Source organism: Mercenaria mercenaria, unplaced genomic scaffold (genome assembly GCF_021730395.1).
Source record: "Mercenaria mercenaria strain notata unplaced genomic scaffold, MADL_Memer_1 contig_3234, whole genome shotgun sequence".
NCBI lineage: Eukaryota > Metazoa > Mollusca > Bivalvia > Venerida > Veneridae > Mercenaria > Mercenaria mercenaria.
Genome location: NW_026461355.1, coordinates 3,708 through 18,748, shown reverse-complemented (window position 1 = coordinate 18,748; position 15,041 = coordinate 3,708). Strand labels below are relative to the sequence as shown.

General features: G+C 35.2%; 1 protein-coding gene across 1 annotated transcript in view; it reads right to left on the bottom strand.

Annotated features, from left to right (window-relative positions):
* LOC128552861 (uncharacterized) overlaps window positions 1-11,256 on the bottom strand; it is a 50,114-nt gene extending 38,858 nt beyond the window's left edge. Inside the window, exon 1 of the mRNA XM_053533932.1 lies at window positions 11,163-11,256. The gene's annotated coding sequence lies outside the window, so the exon portion shown is untranslated. The remainder of the gene's footprint in view (window positions 1-11,162) is intronic.
* Between the last annotated feature and the right edge of the window lie 3,785 nt (window positions 11,257-15,041).

Below are 15,041 nucleotides of genomic sequence, written 5' to 3'. Positions count from 1 at the left end.
TAACAATTTCTTGGTGATATAAAGATTTCTGTCATCAAAATCATCTATCTTTGAGCAAGCTCTTCCAAAACGAACAAGGCAGTCTGAAAGACAGCTAAATCCCCCGCCACTGGTATGGATAGTGAAAGGGTAAACCTTTGACCTTGAGCTGTGACCCTGACCTTGAACTGACATGGCTGACCCATGAATTCTGCACATCGTCTATATGAGGTGATCATTTGACCCAAGTTTCATGAAAATCTTAAAAGGGGTTTAGGAGATACAGAGCTCAAACCTTTGACCTTGAGTTGTGACTTTGACCTTGAGTTGACATGGCTGACTCATGAGTACTTGATGAGGTGATCATTTGACCCAAGTCTAATGTAAATCCTTCAAGGGGTTTAGGAGATACAGAATGAACACAAAATGGAAGGCTCAAACCTCTGACTCTAAGCTGTGACCTTGACCTTGAGCCGGCATGGCTGACTCATCAATTCTGAACATCGTCTTGATGAGGTGATCATTTGACCCAAGTTTGGTTTATAAATTCTATGAAAAATATTAAATCCTGCTTGTATTCATTTCAATAGACCTGGTTTTGTTCGGCATATGAATTTAGTCCCTTGTTCAGGATATAAGTAAACAACTTGCCTAAACAGCTTAACAATATTAGGCGGTAGTTTTTGGGTAAATTTGGATATCTCTTGTCTAAAAATATTGCAACTTTACGTAAATGATATAAAACGATGAGCTCAACTGAGACTTCACAAGACTATTATTAATCAAGAGGTTTTTTTTCACGAGTTTGAGGCTTTAGTTCTCTGTGACTTGGCGACTAATCGTCTAAACATTGCGTGACTTCACAATATATTGTTAACATGATGCGCGGAGGAAGTGTTATTTTAGCTCGTAAAATAGGAGTGGAAAACCACAGGTCGCCCAACACGACACTGGTTAAACATGCATAGTAATTGTATTTCTGTAAAAGGTACTTTTGCAATTTATTTAATTTCCCTTCCATCCGATTTTTTATTTTGTAATAATGTAAAAAATGATAAAATGCTATGGTTGCAAATTTGTATCAAATAAAATCTAATGTAGGACTAGTATATATAATAGCAAAAAATTAAATCCTAATGTCCCGGTATGGCATTGACACAAAGACATACGACAGGCAAGTATTTGACAAACAATTTACAGAAGAATATGTTCTTTCTTTATAATTGGTGATTTAGTTTTTTCAATGGTCTAATAGCCTTGACTTTTTGCAAGGGAAATCACATAGAAAGTCAATTACATTTATCCCGTTTGACGTTGTTGGAGTGAAATAAAGCCATCATACACTAAGGTTAAGTATAGGAGACGTTGGTCCAATTCACTTGGTCTGTAATCAGTGATGAAAGAAGATTTTTTATGTTTCAGGTGGAAAAGCTTGCATTTGATAAAAAGAATATTACATTTCTGTCTTTCCACATTGAACTTATTAAATGTAATATCATCTATCTATTATATTGCAGAAAAAAATCAAGATTTCCGTGTTGTACTTGGTTTTGAATGCATATTTATCAATAATCACGCTATACTTTTAGACTTTGTTTTATGATTCAAATTTGTTTGTACAATGCCTATCCAATACTAATCAAAATTCCTTGCGTAAAAATCTGAAAATGACTTTTAGGGGTTTGCTATAAGCTATGTTTTGTGTTCTTAATCAGATTTGAATTTTTCCCCATCATCCTCTGATTTGTGTGGAGATGTTGTCAGTTACTCCGGAAAACTTATTGTTTAAATACATCAAAGAGTATCGCTTAAATTCGAACAAAAATATTACTTTGTACAGTGATATAAAACTGATAATGTCCAAAAGCATAAAATGTTAATATCAATCTGACACCAATTAACAGTTACTTATTGGGCAAAATTAAGGACATTTGTTAAGAAAACAAATGAGGAATGTACTTTCTCAAATACCCGCCAATCTCTACTCTTTACAGCGTCTTAAAAAGTAGGCTAAATTTCTTTCAGTGTTATAGAAATACTAGTATATCCTAAATGGGAAAATGGGCTATTTCCTAAAATACAGGTTTAATAATGACCTCAGAGGAAGCTTTTGGTGTTTGTTAATTTTGGGACCGCATTATTTGTCACTAATATTTCTGTTAGTGGTCACGTTTCACGAACCATTCTAATTATAATGAGTAGGTCGGTTTTAATTTTCAAGTAATTCCCAGGACCTGTTCAACGTTAAATGTTTAAAGCTAGTCGCTCACAGTTTGGGTGAGATTCTTCAACATGTTCATTTCCACAAAGTTTTGCATAGAATGTCTATATGACATTCTACAAGAGCTGCCCGTAAGACAGCGCGCTCCACTATTCGGTGATTTGATAGTAAAATGAATATATGTCTCAATAAGAGACCTCTACTTTAAAAGGAAGATACACCAAGGGGTCCACAAAGAACACAAATTAGAGTTATTTGGACAGTTACCATAAAAGCAGATGTTGATGGTAAAGACATATTTTTAGTTTCAAGTCATTATCCTATATAGTACCAAAGTTATGTCCAGAAAACAAAGTTTGTCAAAAAATTGAAGTATGAAAGAGGCATAATTTGGTCAAAAATACAATTAGAGGTACGGGATTGTTACCAGACATGCAGATGATGATGATAAAAATACATTTTATTTTCAAGTTTCAACCCTTTTTCTTATGTTGCACTAAATTTATATCCAGAAAGCGAAGATTGTCAAAACACTTTAAGTATGAAAGATGCATAATTCTGTCAAAAATACAATTAGAGTTATGGGGAATAAAACCACACATGCAGATGGTAATTATAAAGAAATGCTTTTAAATTCAAGTTACCAAAGATATTTCTATAAACGAAGCTTTCAAAAAAATTTAACATGAAAAAAATTCCAAGTATAACAACTTTGTGACCTTGACCTTGGGTATAATGGGCCCAGCCCCTGCATATACTCTGTATGCTGGACAATGTTTATGTGAACTTACAGTAAGATATAATCAATAGAAACAAATATATGTCAGAAAAACAAAGATTGCCGAAAAACTTTAACCTTAAAAATAACCTAAGTACAACACATTGGTGACCTTGACCTTTGGTATAATGGGCCCAGCCCCTGTACATACTTTGTTTGTATGCTGGACTGTATAAATGTAAACTTACAGTAAGATATAAGCAACAGTAACAAAGATATGACAGAAAAACAAAGGTTGCCGAAAAATTTTAATCTTAAAAATAGCCCAAGTATAACACCGTGGTGACCTTGACCTTGGATATAATAGGCACAGCCCCTGCACTTACTTTATATGCTAGCCAATGTTTATATTAACTTAAAGTAACATATAAGCAACAGTAACAAAGATATCACAGAAAAACAAAGGTTGCCGAAAAACTTTAACCTTAAAAATAACCTAAGTATAACACCTTGGTGACCTTGACCTTATGTATAATAGGCCCAGCCCCTGCATATATATTTGTTTGTATGCTTGACAATGTTTATGTGAAGTTACAGTATGATATAAGCTATAGTAACAAAGATATGACATAAAACAAAGGTTACCGAAAAACTTAAACCAAGAAAGGTCACGCCGACGCCGGGGCAAGTAGAACAGCCCGACTTTTTTTACGAATAGTGGAGCTGAAAATGATAAAGTGGGTGAGAATAAATGTTAGATATGAAAGAAGAAAATTCTCTGCCTAATTTTAAAAGCGTTGCAACGGTTTACTGTATTCAGCACAATATATTTGGTTAATTGTAATAATATCTCGCAAAAATCTTATGTCAATAAGTTTTTACCACCAGTTACTTTCAGAGTACTCACTTTTTTATGGATTTCTGAGAGAAATCATTTTTCCTCACAAATGTGTGGTTAGTCCATTTAAAATTTGTTTCACAAAATCAGTTTCTGAACAAATTTCGAGGTATCATTTTATAAATCTATAATTAAAACAGAATTTGGTAACTGAGCAACCGATAATCTAGAACTTACCGATACTTGATAACATACTCTTAGCTTGCACATGAACAGGGCAGTCTGAAAGACATTTATATCCCCCGCCGCTGTTATGGAGAGTGAAAGGGTTGGTGGTATTGGGTGGAAGCATTGAGTTCTGCACATCGTCTTGATAAGGGGAATATTACAGCCAAGTCATATTGAAATATGGAGATACAGAGTGGACACACAATGGAAGGCTCAAACCTTTGACATTCAGTTGCGACCTTGACCTTGAGCCAACATGGCTGACTCATCGACTTGATGAGGTGATCATTTGACCCATGTTTCATGAAAATCCTTCAAGGGGTTTAGGAAATGGAAGGCTCAAACCTTTGATCTCGTGTTGTGACTGACCTTTGACATGGCCGGTTCATGATTTCTGCACATCCTCTTGATAAAGTGATAATTTGACCTAAGTTTCATGAAAATCCGTCAAGGGGTTTAAGTTACGTGGAGCGGACACTATTGTTACGAACAGACGGCCGTTTCAAGCATATTCTTCCATATTTAAGAGTAGAAGGTATAACGCGTAAGCTTTGATTTAAGGCTAGGGTCATTATCTACTTTTAAAAAAATATTTGGACACTGACAATGGTACTTTTATAATATTATAGGTCCGAAATTGGCAAAAATACTCTGTCATAACTCTGGGTAGCTTACTTTGATCTACAAACTCTGCCAGAAAGATGCTTTTTGTATGTATAGGTGACATGTACAAAGACAACTTAGCAAAAATATCTGAGTAGTTTAAAAACAAAGATTTTTAGCGATACTGTCTTGTACAGAAATCTATGTGAACTACGTTACCATTTTTAGCTGAACATTGAAAAAAAACAATGCGTGTATAGGTATGTATGATGATTAGTCTCGAAGACAGTGAAAACATAGAAAAGGTACAGTATGAAATTATTTCGATCATACGTCGTTGATAACATTTTAAGAAATCCCCTTAAAATGGATACTCCATTAATTTTACATTATTTTGTACACTACGTTACCATACAGTACTGCTATATGCAATAAAAACAAAGGTATCCCTATTTCTCACTACATATATATTAGTAAACTGTATTATATTAAAGAAAAAAGTTTTGCATCATGTTTATTAAGTCCGACATACTATTTTTTGTGAACTACTTACTGTGAACTACGTTATTATTAAAACAGCAAAATGTCTAATATTTAATCCTAGGACTAATTTCTAGGGGAGCAATACACATAGACAAAGACTACTCTTCTGGGTGTTCTGTGTAAACAAAAACTGTGCGTCCCATGTTTGATTTCATCAAATAAAAGTAACACAAACAACCCGATTTTAACCAGTCATTGTTTATTAACAGATCAATTAAGTTAAAAATCTGATATATATATGAATTTTCTACATTTTCTGGTGGCAATATGATGACTCTGTGGTGTGTTACTGCTACATTATATGCAAACATTAAGTATAATACATGGAGAGCATGCTGGAGATGGTAACGTAGTTCACAAAATGGTAACGTAGTTCACAAAAATTTATTTGTAATCAGAATTGCTTTTATCATTTCAGAAAATGGCGTTGGCATTGTTGTTTCATAGACTTAAACATTATGTCACAGGTTTAAATTGAATTTCTATCATAAGCAAGGATATAGTTCTTACAAATAAGCATTTTTGTGAACTACGTTACAAAATACATATACTAGTTAGTCGGAATTAGCTATATGCCCTTTTTGTTCCTTGTTCTTTTAACTGAGTTACATCTAGTCACATTTCTTTACGTTAACTGTGACTGTTTTTATTTAAAGTAACACTTAGCGTATAGTTGATCAAAACACTCTCAACTGAAATCCCTATACATAAATTTTGATTACACTTCTTACTAGTTATATAATGATTTAGTACTAGCCAGCATTAGCTGTGCCCCCATACATTCCTGCTTTTATTGAGATCCCTGTTTAAGCAGACACATTTTAAATTGCAAAAATCTGACAAAAATATATTTCTGTGGTAAATATGTTCTGTTAAAGTTTTCTATTGTTTCAGTAAAATGTTTGATAAAAGAATCGTATATTTAATGTTATTCTAGTTGTCATACAGGTATAATGAATGTATCCACTCACTATGTAACGTAGTTCACATAACGTAATTGGCATGTATAAAGTTGTTTCCAAAAGAAAACAACATTTTGCCAGTATTTGCATTCTTTTTAAATGTTGAAATGGGTAGCAACAAGGATTAATCTCACGAAATTGTACGCAAAAATAACTGATATAAGCAAACAAAAACTTCAACAGATTTTCTCAAAAATTGTCCACAATTCTGGTTATTTTTTATGTTATGCTGAGTGGTCATTTTGTATTTCAGTACGGGGCAAAATACCTGGAATAGGTGTTTATCGGTGTTTATATTTTTATCTTGGGTTACTAATAAACTTTGATAATGTGGCAGTTGAGTCCAATAAGTCCAGGGGTGTTCAAAGATAATCCGTCATAGATCTATTGCAAAGCAATTATTGGATTTATCTGTATTGGACAATAAACAGTGTCGATTGTATTCAGGCCAACTGCCACATTATCAAAGTTTATTAGTAGCATAGTTCGACCGTGACGGAATGATTCACTTATATAGATACCCTGAAATCCCGAAAATAAGCCGCGACTTATTTTAAATTTTCGTAAGGGTTTTGTGGCTTATTATCGAGACCGGCTTACTTTTGAGCCCGGCGAACTTTTGAGTACATATGTAGGGATAACGCATGTTTTTCCGTGTTATAATATCTGCAGATTCCCGAGGGATTGGTTGGTACCCGAGCCCGTTAGGGCGAGGGTACCAAGGTCTCCCGAGGAGTTCTGCAAATGTTATAACACGAAACGAACATGCGCTAACGCTATTCTAGCATAAAACGCGTAAAACTGATAAATGGATACAATGTCTCTCAACGTCATTAATTTTCCACGAAATGCGCGGGAATGTCTGAGTTGTTTTTTTTTACGTTGACGTCATTTCGTTTTGAATTATCCGTTTTGGGGCCGAATGACGTTTATGCCTTGCCACGGAACGCGCATATATAAAAAGGTGTTATAACAGCACGTGAGCGCGAGAATCTCTCTGTTTACAAACGTTTTCTGTCCTGTTAAAACAGCCCCGAAAAGTGACAAGAACAGCAGTTTTATGCTAGAATGTAGGGATAACGCATGTTTTTTCGTGTTATAACGTCTACAGAATACCGAGGGATTGGTTGGTACCCCAGCCCGTAGGGCGAGGGTACCAACGTATCCCGAGGGATTCTGCAGATGTTATAACACGAAATGAACATGCGCTAACGCTATTCTAGCATAAAACGCGGAGAAAATACTAATAAATGAATACATTCTACCTCAACGTCATTGAATTTCCATGAAATGCGCGGGAATGTCTGAGCTTTTATTTACGTTGACGTCATTTCGTTTTGAATTATCCGTTTTGGGGCCGAATGACGTTTACACTTTGCCACGGAACTCGCATATATAAAAAGGTGTTATAACAGCACGTGAGCGCGAGAATCTCTCTGTTTACACACGTTTTCTCTCCTGTTAAAACACTCCCGAAATGTGACAATAACAGCAGTTTTATGCTAGAATATCCGGTAAAGGATTAAAAACCGGCGTATTTTCGAGTACCAAAATACTGCAAATAGTAAATAGTAATACCTGTTTTGTTACAATTTCTAAATGAACATAATCCGATGCTAACAGATAATTACCCATTAAAAAGTTTTGTCTGGTCTAACAAATAAAATACACGCCCAACGGGTATGAATAACTTACACAATACGTGATAAACACCGCATTGTGTGTGGAAATAAATCGGCTATGTACATATTGGTAAATTTTGCTGTCTTACACGGTAGGGGATCCAACATATGTATTCCCAAATGGGCACCGCTTAAATTCATATGTTGTGCTTCCGGTAGTACATATGTGGTAAACATTTCGCAGAAAAACAGGTGAAGTTTTTATTTGTGATTGAATTTTGCGGAAATGAAATTGTTTTGCCAAAAAATCGCGATGCAGTGCAACCGAGTATACATTAACTAGCACGTAAGTGCATGTACCTTACCTGTATTTGTAGAAATGACAGAGAAAAACTTATCCTCCGTGAAGCGGTATGACTGAAAAATAGCAACATTTTTATCAACAGATGGAAATATGTTGTAATTACCCTGCGCTTGCTTAAATTTTGACCTCGAAACCTTCCGTATGAAAAACCCCATCCAGAAAAAGAAAATTATGGCGACCACTTTGCTAGAAAAATGTTTTTTTGGCGAAAAACCGAACGGGATACATATGTTGTGCATGGGCTTCATATGTGGTGCATTAGACTTTTTCGAACTCCACAGATCTTGAGCTTATATGGTACCTGGATAAAGAAACGAACACGAAATACGTGCCAAGTATATGTCACAGTCCAAAAATTATATACATGTGTATGAAAGTGATAACTTATAAGAAACGAACACAGCTTTAAGCTTACATATGATGCTGTAGAACATTTCCACTTAGGAGTCAACGTATCTCTCCTAAATCCGAAGGCGTTTATGTGTTGCTTATGCATATTTCCGACATTCACAGGTCAATACACATAAGCAACACACAAACGCCTTCGGACTTAGGAGAGATGCGTTGACTCCTATGTGGAAATGTTCTACAACATCTAATATAAGCTAGATAATGTATACTCGGTTGCACTGCATCACGATATTTTGGCAAAACAATGTCATTTTCACAATATTCAATCACAAATAAAAATCTCACGTATTTTTCTGCGAAATGTATACCACATATGTACTACCGGAAGCACAACATATGATTTTAAGCGGTGCCCATTTGGGAATACATATGTTGGATCCCCTCCCGTGTCTTATATGATCAAGTTCTCTTTCATACCCTTTTGTTGTCGGGAGTTATGATATAGAAGTGTACATGCAATAGGTGTTAATCTACTGAACTTCTCAGTTAAATGTTTGAATACTACCGGCATGTGTTATGCTTTACAAAATTGTGCTGTTTGTATGGACTATAAATTGTATGTTTGCAATTTTATGTCGAATAAAGAATATGTTATGTTATGTTATATGGTGTCCTAACAAGATCATTGATACTATTTCTGATACAAAAAACTGTACAGCTTATTTTTGAGTGCGGCTTTAATTTATGAACCCTTTTTGCCTGTAGTGAAATGGTGGCTTATTTTCGATACCGGCTTATTTTTTTAAAAACCGGCTTACTTTCGGGATTTCAGGGTATTCGGTCCACACCTGGTTGAAAAATCTCTATAGAGTAAGTTGATATGCATGTTTTATTTACTATGAACTTGATTATATCACTGCCGCAACTAGTACAGCGTAATGATTACAAAACGCGAGGTACGAGTTCAAGCCCCAGATTACGGCCTTATTTTTTCTCTAGTATACATTATTTTTATTTCATTTTAGTCAAGAATCTTTAAAGACTCTTTTTAAAAACCATTTTATATATTTTTGGTAATAATATGTCACTTATTTATTTCTTTGTTTTTATATTTTTAATATATTTTGCTTTAATTCATGTCACATAATTTCAACTTTACTTGCTGTGTCTAATGACGACCCTTCAGCTATGTCAGTCTCTGAGTCTATAGCAATATCTTACTCCCAGTTTTTCTGTTCAACTGACAGAATATGGTCAATACACCTAGACCAATCTGAAGATGAAACTGTTTGCAAACCCTCCGTAATAAGGTTTATCACGTGCTCCATCTTAAACGTCAAGTTCTTACAAACAACGATTTAAAAATAAGAAATAAAAAAATGTGAACTTATCAAGGTTCGAACCCCGAAAAGCAAGTTTGTTAAGCCAACGCCATATCCTTTGGGTCATGCGTTAGTTTACATTCATCGATCATTTTTACCGCTTTACTATGTATTACATATATGTTACTACCAGGGTTGTTAATAATTACTTGCAAAAGTAATGCATTAAATTAGCATTATTTGGGGAAAATTGGCATTAAATTAGCATTAGCATTACTCATTTTTATCAAAATAATGCATTAAATTAGCATTACATAGGATGCATTAGCATTACCATTACTTTTTGTGAATCATTGCATGTTATTATCACATACAGTATTTGTTTGTTTTTTCATTTTTAAATAGTTTACCTAGGTCATCTACGTGTATAGTTAAATGTATGACTTCCTTGTATTATATCTGATTTGTTTCTTTTACCATTACTTTATAAAAACAAACAACAAATAAACAAAACAAAAAAAACTTATGTTGAAGTACAGTGTGCATGAGCATTTAAATTGTTAAAGAAAGTGAAGTACCTGTTAAATGGCTCCCTAACAGCCTAATTTGACATGTAAAAGCTAGCTGCCTTAAGGTCACTATCACTATCACGGCATACTGTTAACTGATAAAAAGGTGTCAAAAGATAATAGATTCTGTTTGATATTTTGAGTAACAAATCTTAATTATGTCATAGGTCTATGGCTATTATAAATTTGCACTTTGGAGTTTTCCAGGTTTTAAATGTATTGTTCAAAATCTTTCAGGTGTACATTGAACAAAAGGCAATTATACCATTAGACAGTTTAATAAAAATAAACAATAATCTATTAGAGAACTGCTACAACCTGTGTTAATAATGGCATACGTATGTATTATGTTTTTTTTTCTCCAGTGATACAGAAAATAATGCCTAAGTAATGCTAAGCATTAGCATTATCATTACTTACTTTGGCATTAAATTAGCATTATTTTCAGTGCTAAAATTGTGGCATTAACCATTACTTGGCATTATTTGAAAAAAAATAATGCATTACTAATGCATTAGCATTAACATTAGCATTACTACAACCCTGGTTACTACCCTTTTTTGGCGAATCAACTGTCCTGCATAAATTTGTCTAGGCTCAAAAAACGTGGTCGACCTATAATCGTTATTGTTTAAATATTTATGTATAATATGATACAAGAAATGAACACTTCTTCCTATTTTGATTTCAAACATTCCTTTTGTAAAGTATCTTTACTCACAAAGTTTATGAGTTTCACCTTTTGATAATCGTTTAATTCAAATATATGTAAAAATGAATTAAAACATATATACACGTATAATTTGTTAACCAATGCTGGGTCAAAGAAATTTATATTTTACCTCAAAATATTGCTATATCCAGGACTCATTTCCGCCATGACGAAAAGCCGAATATGAAAATATGTTTACAATGCGCATGTGCATAAGGATCAATAACAGAAGGTAATTTGATCAAGATTCATCTTGACGATAACTTATAGTGGTTTATGAGGGTAGTTTTGTTACAATAGTTATTGCAGTAGATGCAAACACGTTTAGTATAAATATAGTCCTTGAAACCGGACTAGGTAGCTAATTTACAAGTAAGCATTAAAATGTACACTAAATTTGTCTGTACATGGTTCAAATCCATGTTGGATTTTGTTCTGTGCACATAATCCCCAAGAAAAATGTCGCTTTTACATAAATTACTACAATAAGCAAATAAGCGTTCCGCAAATCGGGGGCAATATTCGCCCGAAGTTCAAGACCAAAAAAGGAGGAAGTATAATTTTGGGTGTATGTGTCGGAGAGGGGATGTAAGGCGTAAAAAATTGCTTGTTTTCGGTATCCCGACCTACCCTAAAATTTTGGCCCGACCCTAAATGCTTTTATGGCCTTGGATAATCTGCACTTTTTATGCTTTAAACATGGCCAGCGATGTTAGGAATCAACTTACTGATGCTCTAAAGGCATAACCCCCTTATTTGTATTCATTTTTTGACACAATTTTTTTTTCGAAAAGTCTCCATTAATAATAATAAAAAACAAGAGGGCCATGATGGCCCTATATCGCTCACCTGAGTACCACTGCTTTAACCAAAAAGAAAAAAATTCTTACAAGGTAAAGATATGTCAAAATACACCCAAAAAATGGAGGTACCATCCATGTTGAACCACAGTAAAGTGGTCTCGGTTCTTGCCTACGGCCAATAATAAAAAAGTTACTAAATAAGCTATTTATAGTAACATAAAAGGGAAGTGATTAAAAAAAGTATTGTAAGTGAACAAAAGAAGGATCTGCCAAATAAAAACAAGAGCACTGCACTGTAACGCAAATGCAGAGCAATATACACACAAAACAAATTCATATGACCTTTGACGCCTAACTGTGACCTTGACCTTGAAGTGAGCCATCCGAAACATGCGCTCTGCACATCGTTTCGATGAGGTGAACATTTGTGTCAGGTTTCTTTGAAATCCTTCAAGGGGTTCAAGAGTTACAGAGCGGAAGGGAAATTGCTAACCAACAGACAGACAGACAGACGGACACCGAGGTGATAACGGAATACGTCCCTTCGGGCGTATAAAAAGGAATCGAGATCTTATGGTGATACAAGTTGTGTGCAAGTTTGGTTAAAATCAAATCGTAAATGAAACTGCTATTGTGCAGAAAAGGTCAAAATAGCTAATTTTGGCCCTTTCAGAGGCCATAACTTTGGAACCTATTATGGGATCTGGCCGGTTCAAGAAAGGAACCAAGATCTTATGGTGACACAAGTTCTGTGCAAGTTTGATTAAATTCAAATCATAAAAGAAGCTGCTATTGTGCAGACAAGGTCAAAATAGGTAATTTTAAACCTTTCAGGGGTCATAACTCTGGAACCCATAAAGGAAACTGGCCAGTTCAAGAAGGAAACCAAGATCGTGTGGTGATACAAGTTGTGTTCAAGTTTGGTTAAAATCAAATCATAAATGAAGCTGCTATTGTGCAGACAAGGTAAAAATAGCTATTTTTGGCCCTTTCTGGGCCCATAACTCTGGAACCCATACTGGGATCTGGCCGGTTCAAGAAAGGAACCGAGATCTTATGGTGATACAAGTTTTGTGCAAGTTTAATTAAATTCAAATCATAAATGAAGCTGCTATTGTGCAGACAAAGTCAAAATAGCTAATTCTGGCCCTTTCAGGGGCCGTAACTCTAAAACCCATAAAGGAATCTGACCAGTTCAAGAAAGGAACCAGAATCTTATGGTGATACAAGTTGTATGCAAGTTTGGTAAAATTCAAATAATTAATAAAGCTGCTATTGAGCAGACAAGGTCAAAATAGCTAACTTTGGCCCTTTCAGGGGCCATAACTCTGGAACCCATAACGGGATCTGGCCAGTTCAAGAAAGGAACCGAGATCTTATGTTGATACAAGTTGTGTGCAAGTTTGGTTGAAATAAAGTCATAAATGAAACTATTATCGTGCAGACAAGAAATTGTTGACGGACGCACGGACGGACGCACAGACGACGGGTGATCACAAAAGCTCACCTTGTCACTATGTGACAGGTGAGCTAAAAAAAATTCCGACCTACCTACCCTATTTTTTTTTAGCATGTTACCTGAAACAAAGAATTTTTTTGTTAGGCCTAATGTGGCGATGAGTGTAGGGAGGCATTGAGGGGTTTTGTGCGGGGAGGAGATTAATATGTGTGCGAGGTTGAAGGGTAGATTAATGTGGATTGCTGCACTCCTCAAATCGTCTCATCACCACCAACTTATGTCCAAGTTTACCTTGACCTTGAATAGTTTTGAAGTTGTGTTTCGGACACACAATACAAAGACATATTTGAAATTTGAACTCGGTAAGGGACCTTTAACTTTGACCTACTATCCAAGCTCATACATCGTCTCACCTATACAAAGTTTAAAGGCAATGGACAGACACACGCGCCATCATAATACGTCCGTTTTAGCAAAATCACAAGGTCAACTAGGCACAAAAATGTCTTCATTTTGCACAGAAGGGAAGAGCAGAGTGCGACTGTCCTAGCTTGGACTCTTATCCTGGGGCTGGGTCAGAATAATTTGTAATCTTGAATGATGTATTTATAAGTGATACATAAGCACACAATCAGCATTCTATTATTGCTACTTGCAGTTCATTATGTCTCCAGCCACACAGTGGTGTGGGAGACATATTGATTTACTCCTGTGTGTGTGCGTGCGTGCGTGCGAGTGTGTGTGTGTGCTGTGTGCTGCGTGCGTCTGTCTGTCTGTATGTGTATCTGTCACAAATCTTGTTCGCACTCGAAGTCGAACATTTCTCATCCGATTTTCACCAAACTTGTACAAAATGTGTTTGATCATAAGACCTCGGCCAAGTGCGATAACTAGCCAAATCGGCCCAGACACTTCGGAATTATTGCCCTTTAATTACCGAAAATCGGCCTTTTTACATTGGTCCGCGCTCTAAGTCAAACAGTTCTCATCCGATCTTTGCCAAACTTGAGCCAAATGTTTTTGACCACAAGTCCTCGATCATGGTCATTTACTAGCCAAATCGCCAGAGGAACTTCATTTGTCACGCATAATAAGTATTACGTTATTTTCAGATATCATAGATATATCTTATAATTGTACTTAAATGTATAAAATTATCAATTATTCCATGGTTCAAATGTTGTAGAAAATAAAATTTTATAGAAATCAAATAATTACATCTAGTTAATTGAACATTGAACACGTGTGTGAAGTTTCAATCCATTCCCATTAGCGGGTACTGAGATACCAGCTTACATACAAAAAATTAACCAAAACTGCCAAGTCGAAAAAGGGGCATAATTTTGTAAAAAATGCAAAGTAGAGTTATGGAATCTGTGCACTGCATGTCAGATCATCACAGTGAACAAGTGTGTGAAGTTTCAATCCATTTCCATTAGTGGGAACTGAGATACCCGCTTACATATAAAACTATAACCAAACATTTCTAAGTTGAAAAAGGGGCATAATTTTGTAAAAAAACAAAACAAAATAGTGTTATGGAACCTGCGCATTGTAAGTCAGTTTAACACAGTGAATAAGTGTTCGAAGTTTCAATTTATTCCCATTAGTGGTTACTGAGATACCAACTTACATACAAAAACTTAATCAAGACGGGACGCGGACGCCGACGCATGGGTGAGTCCAATTCTTTGAATAGTCGAGCTAAAAATTATCTAATAAAGATTTCAGTGTAATACTTAGTTTT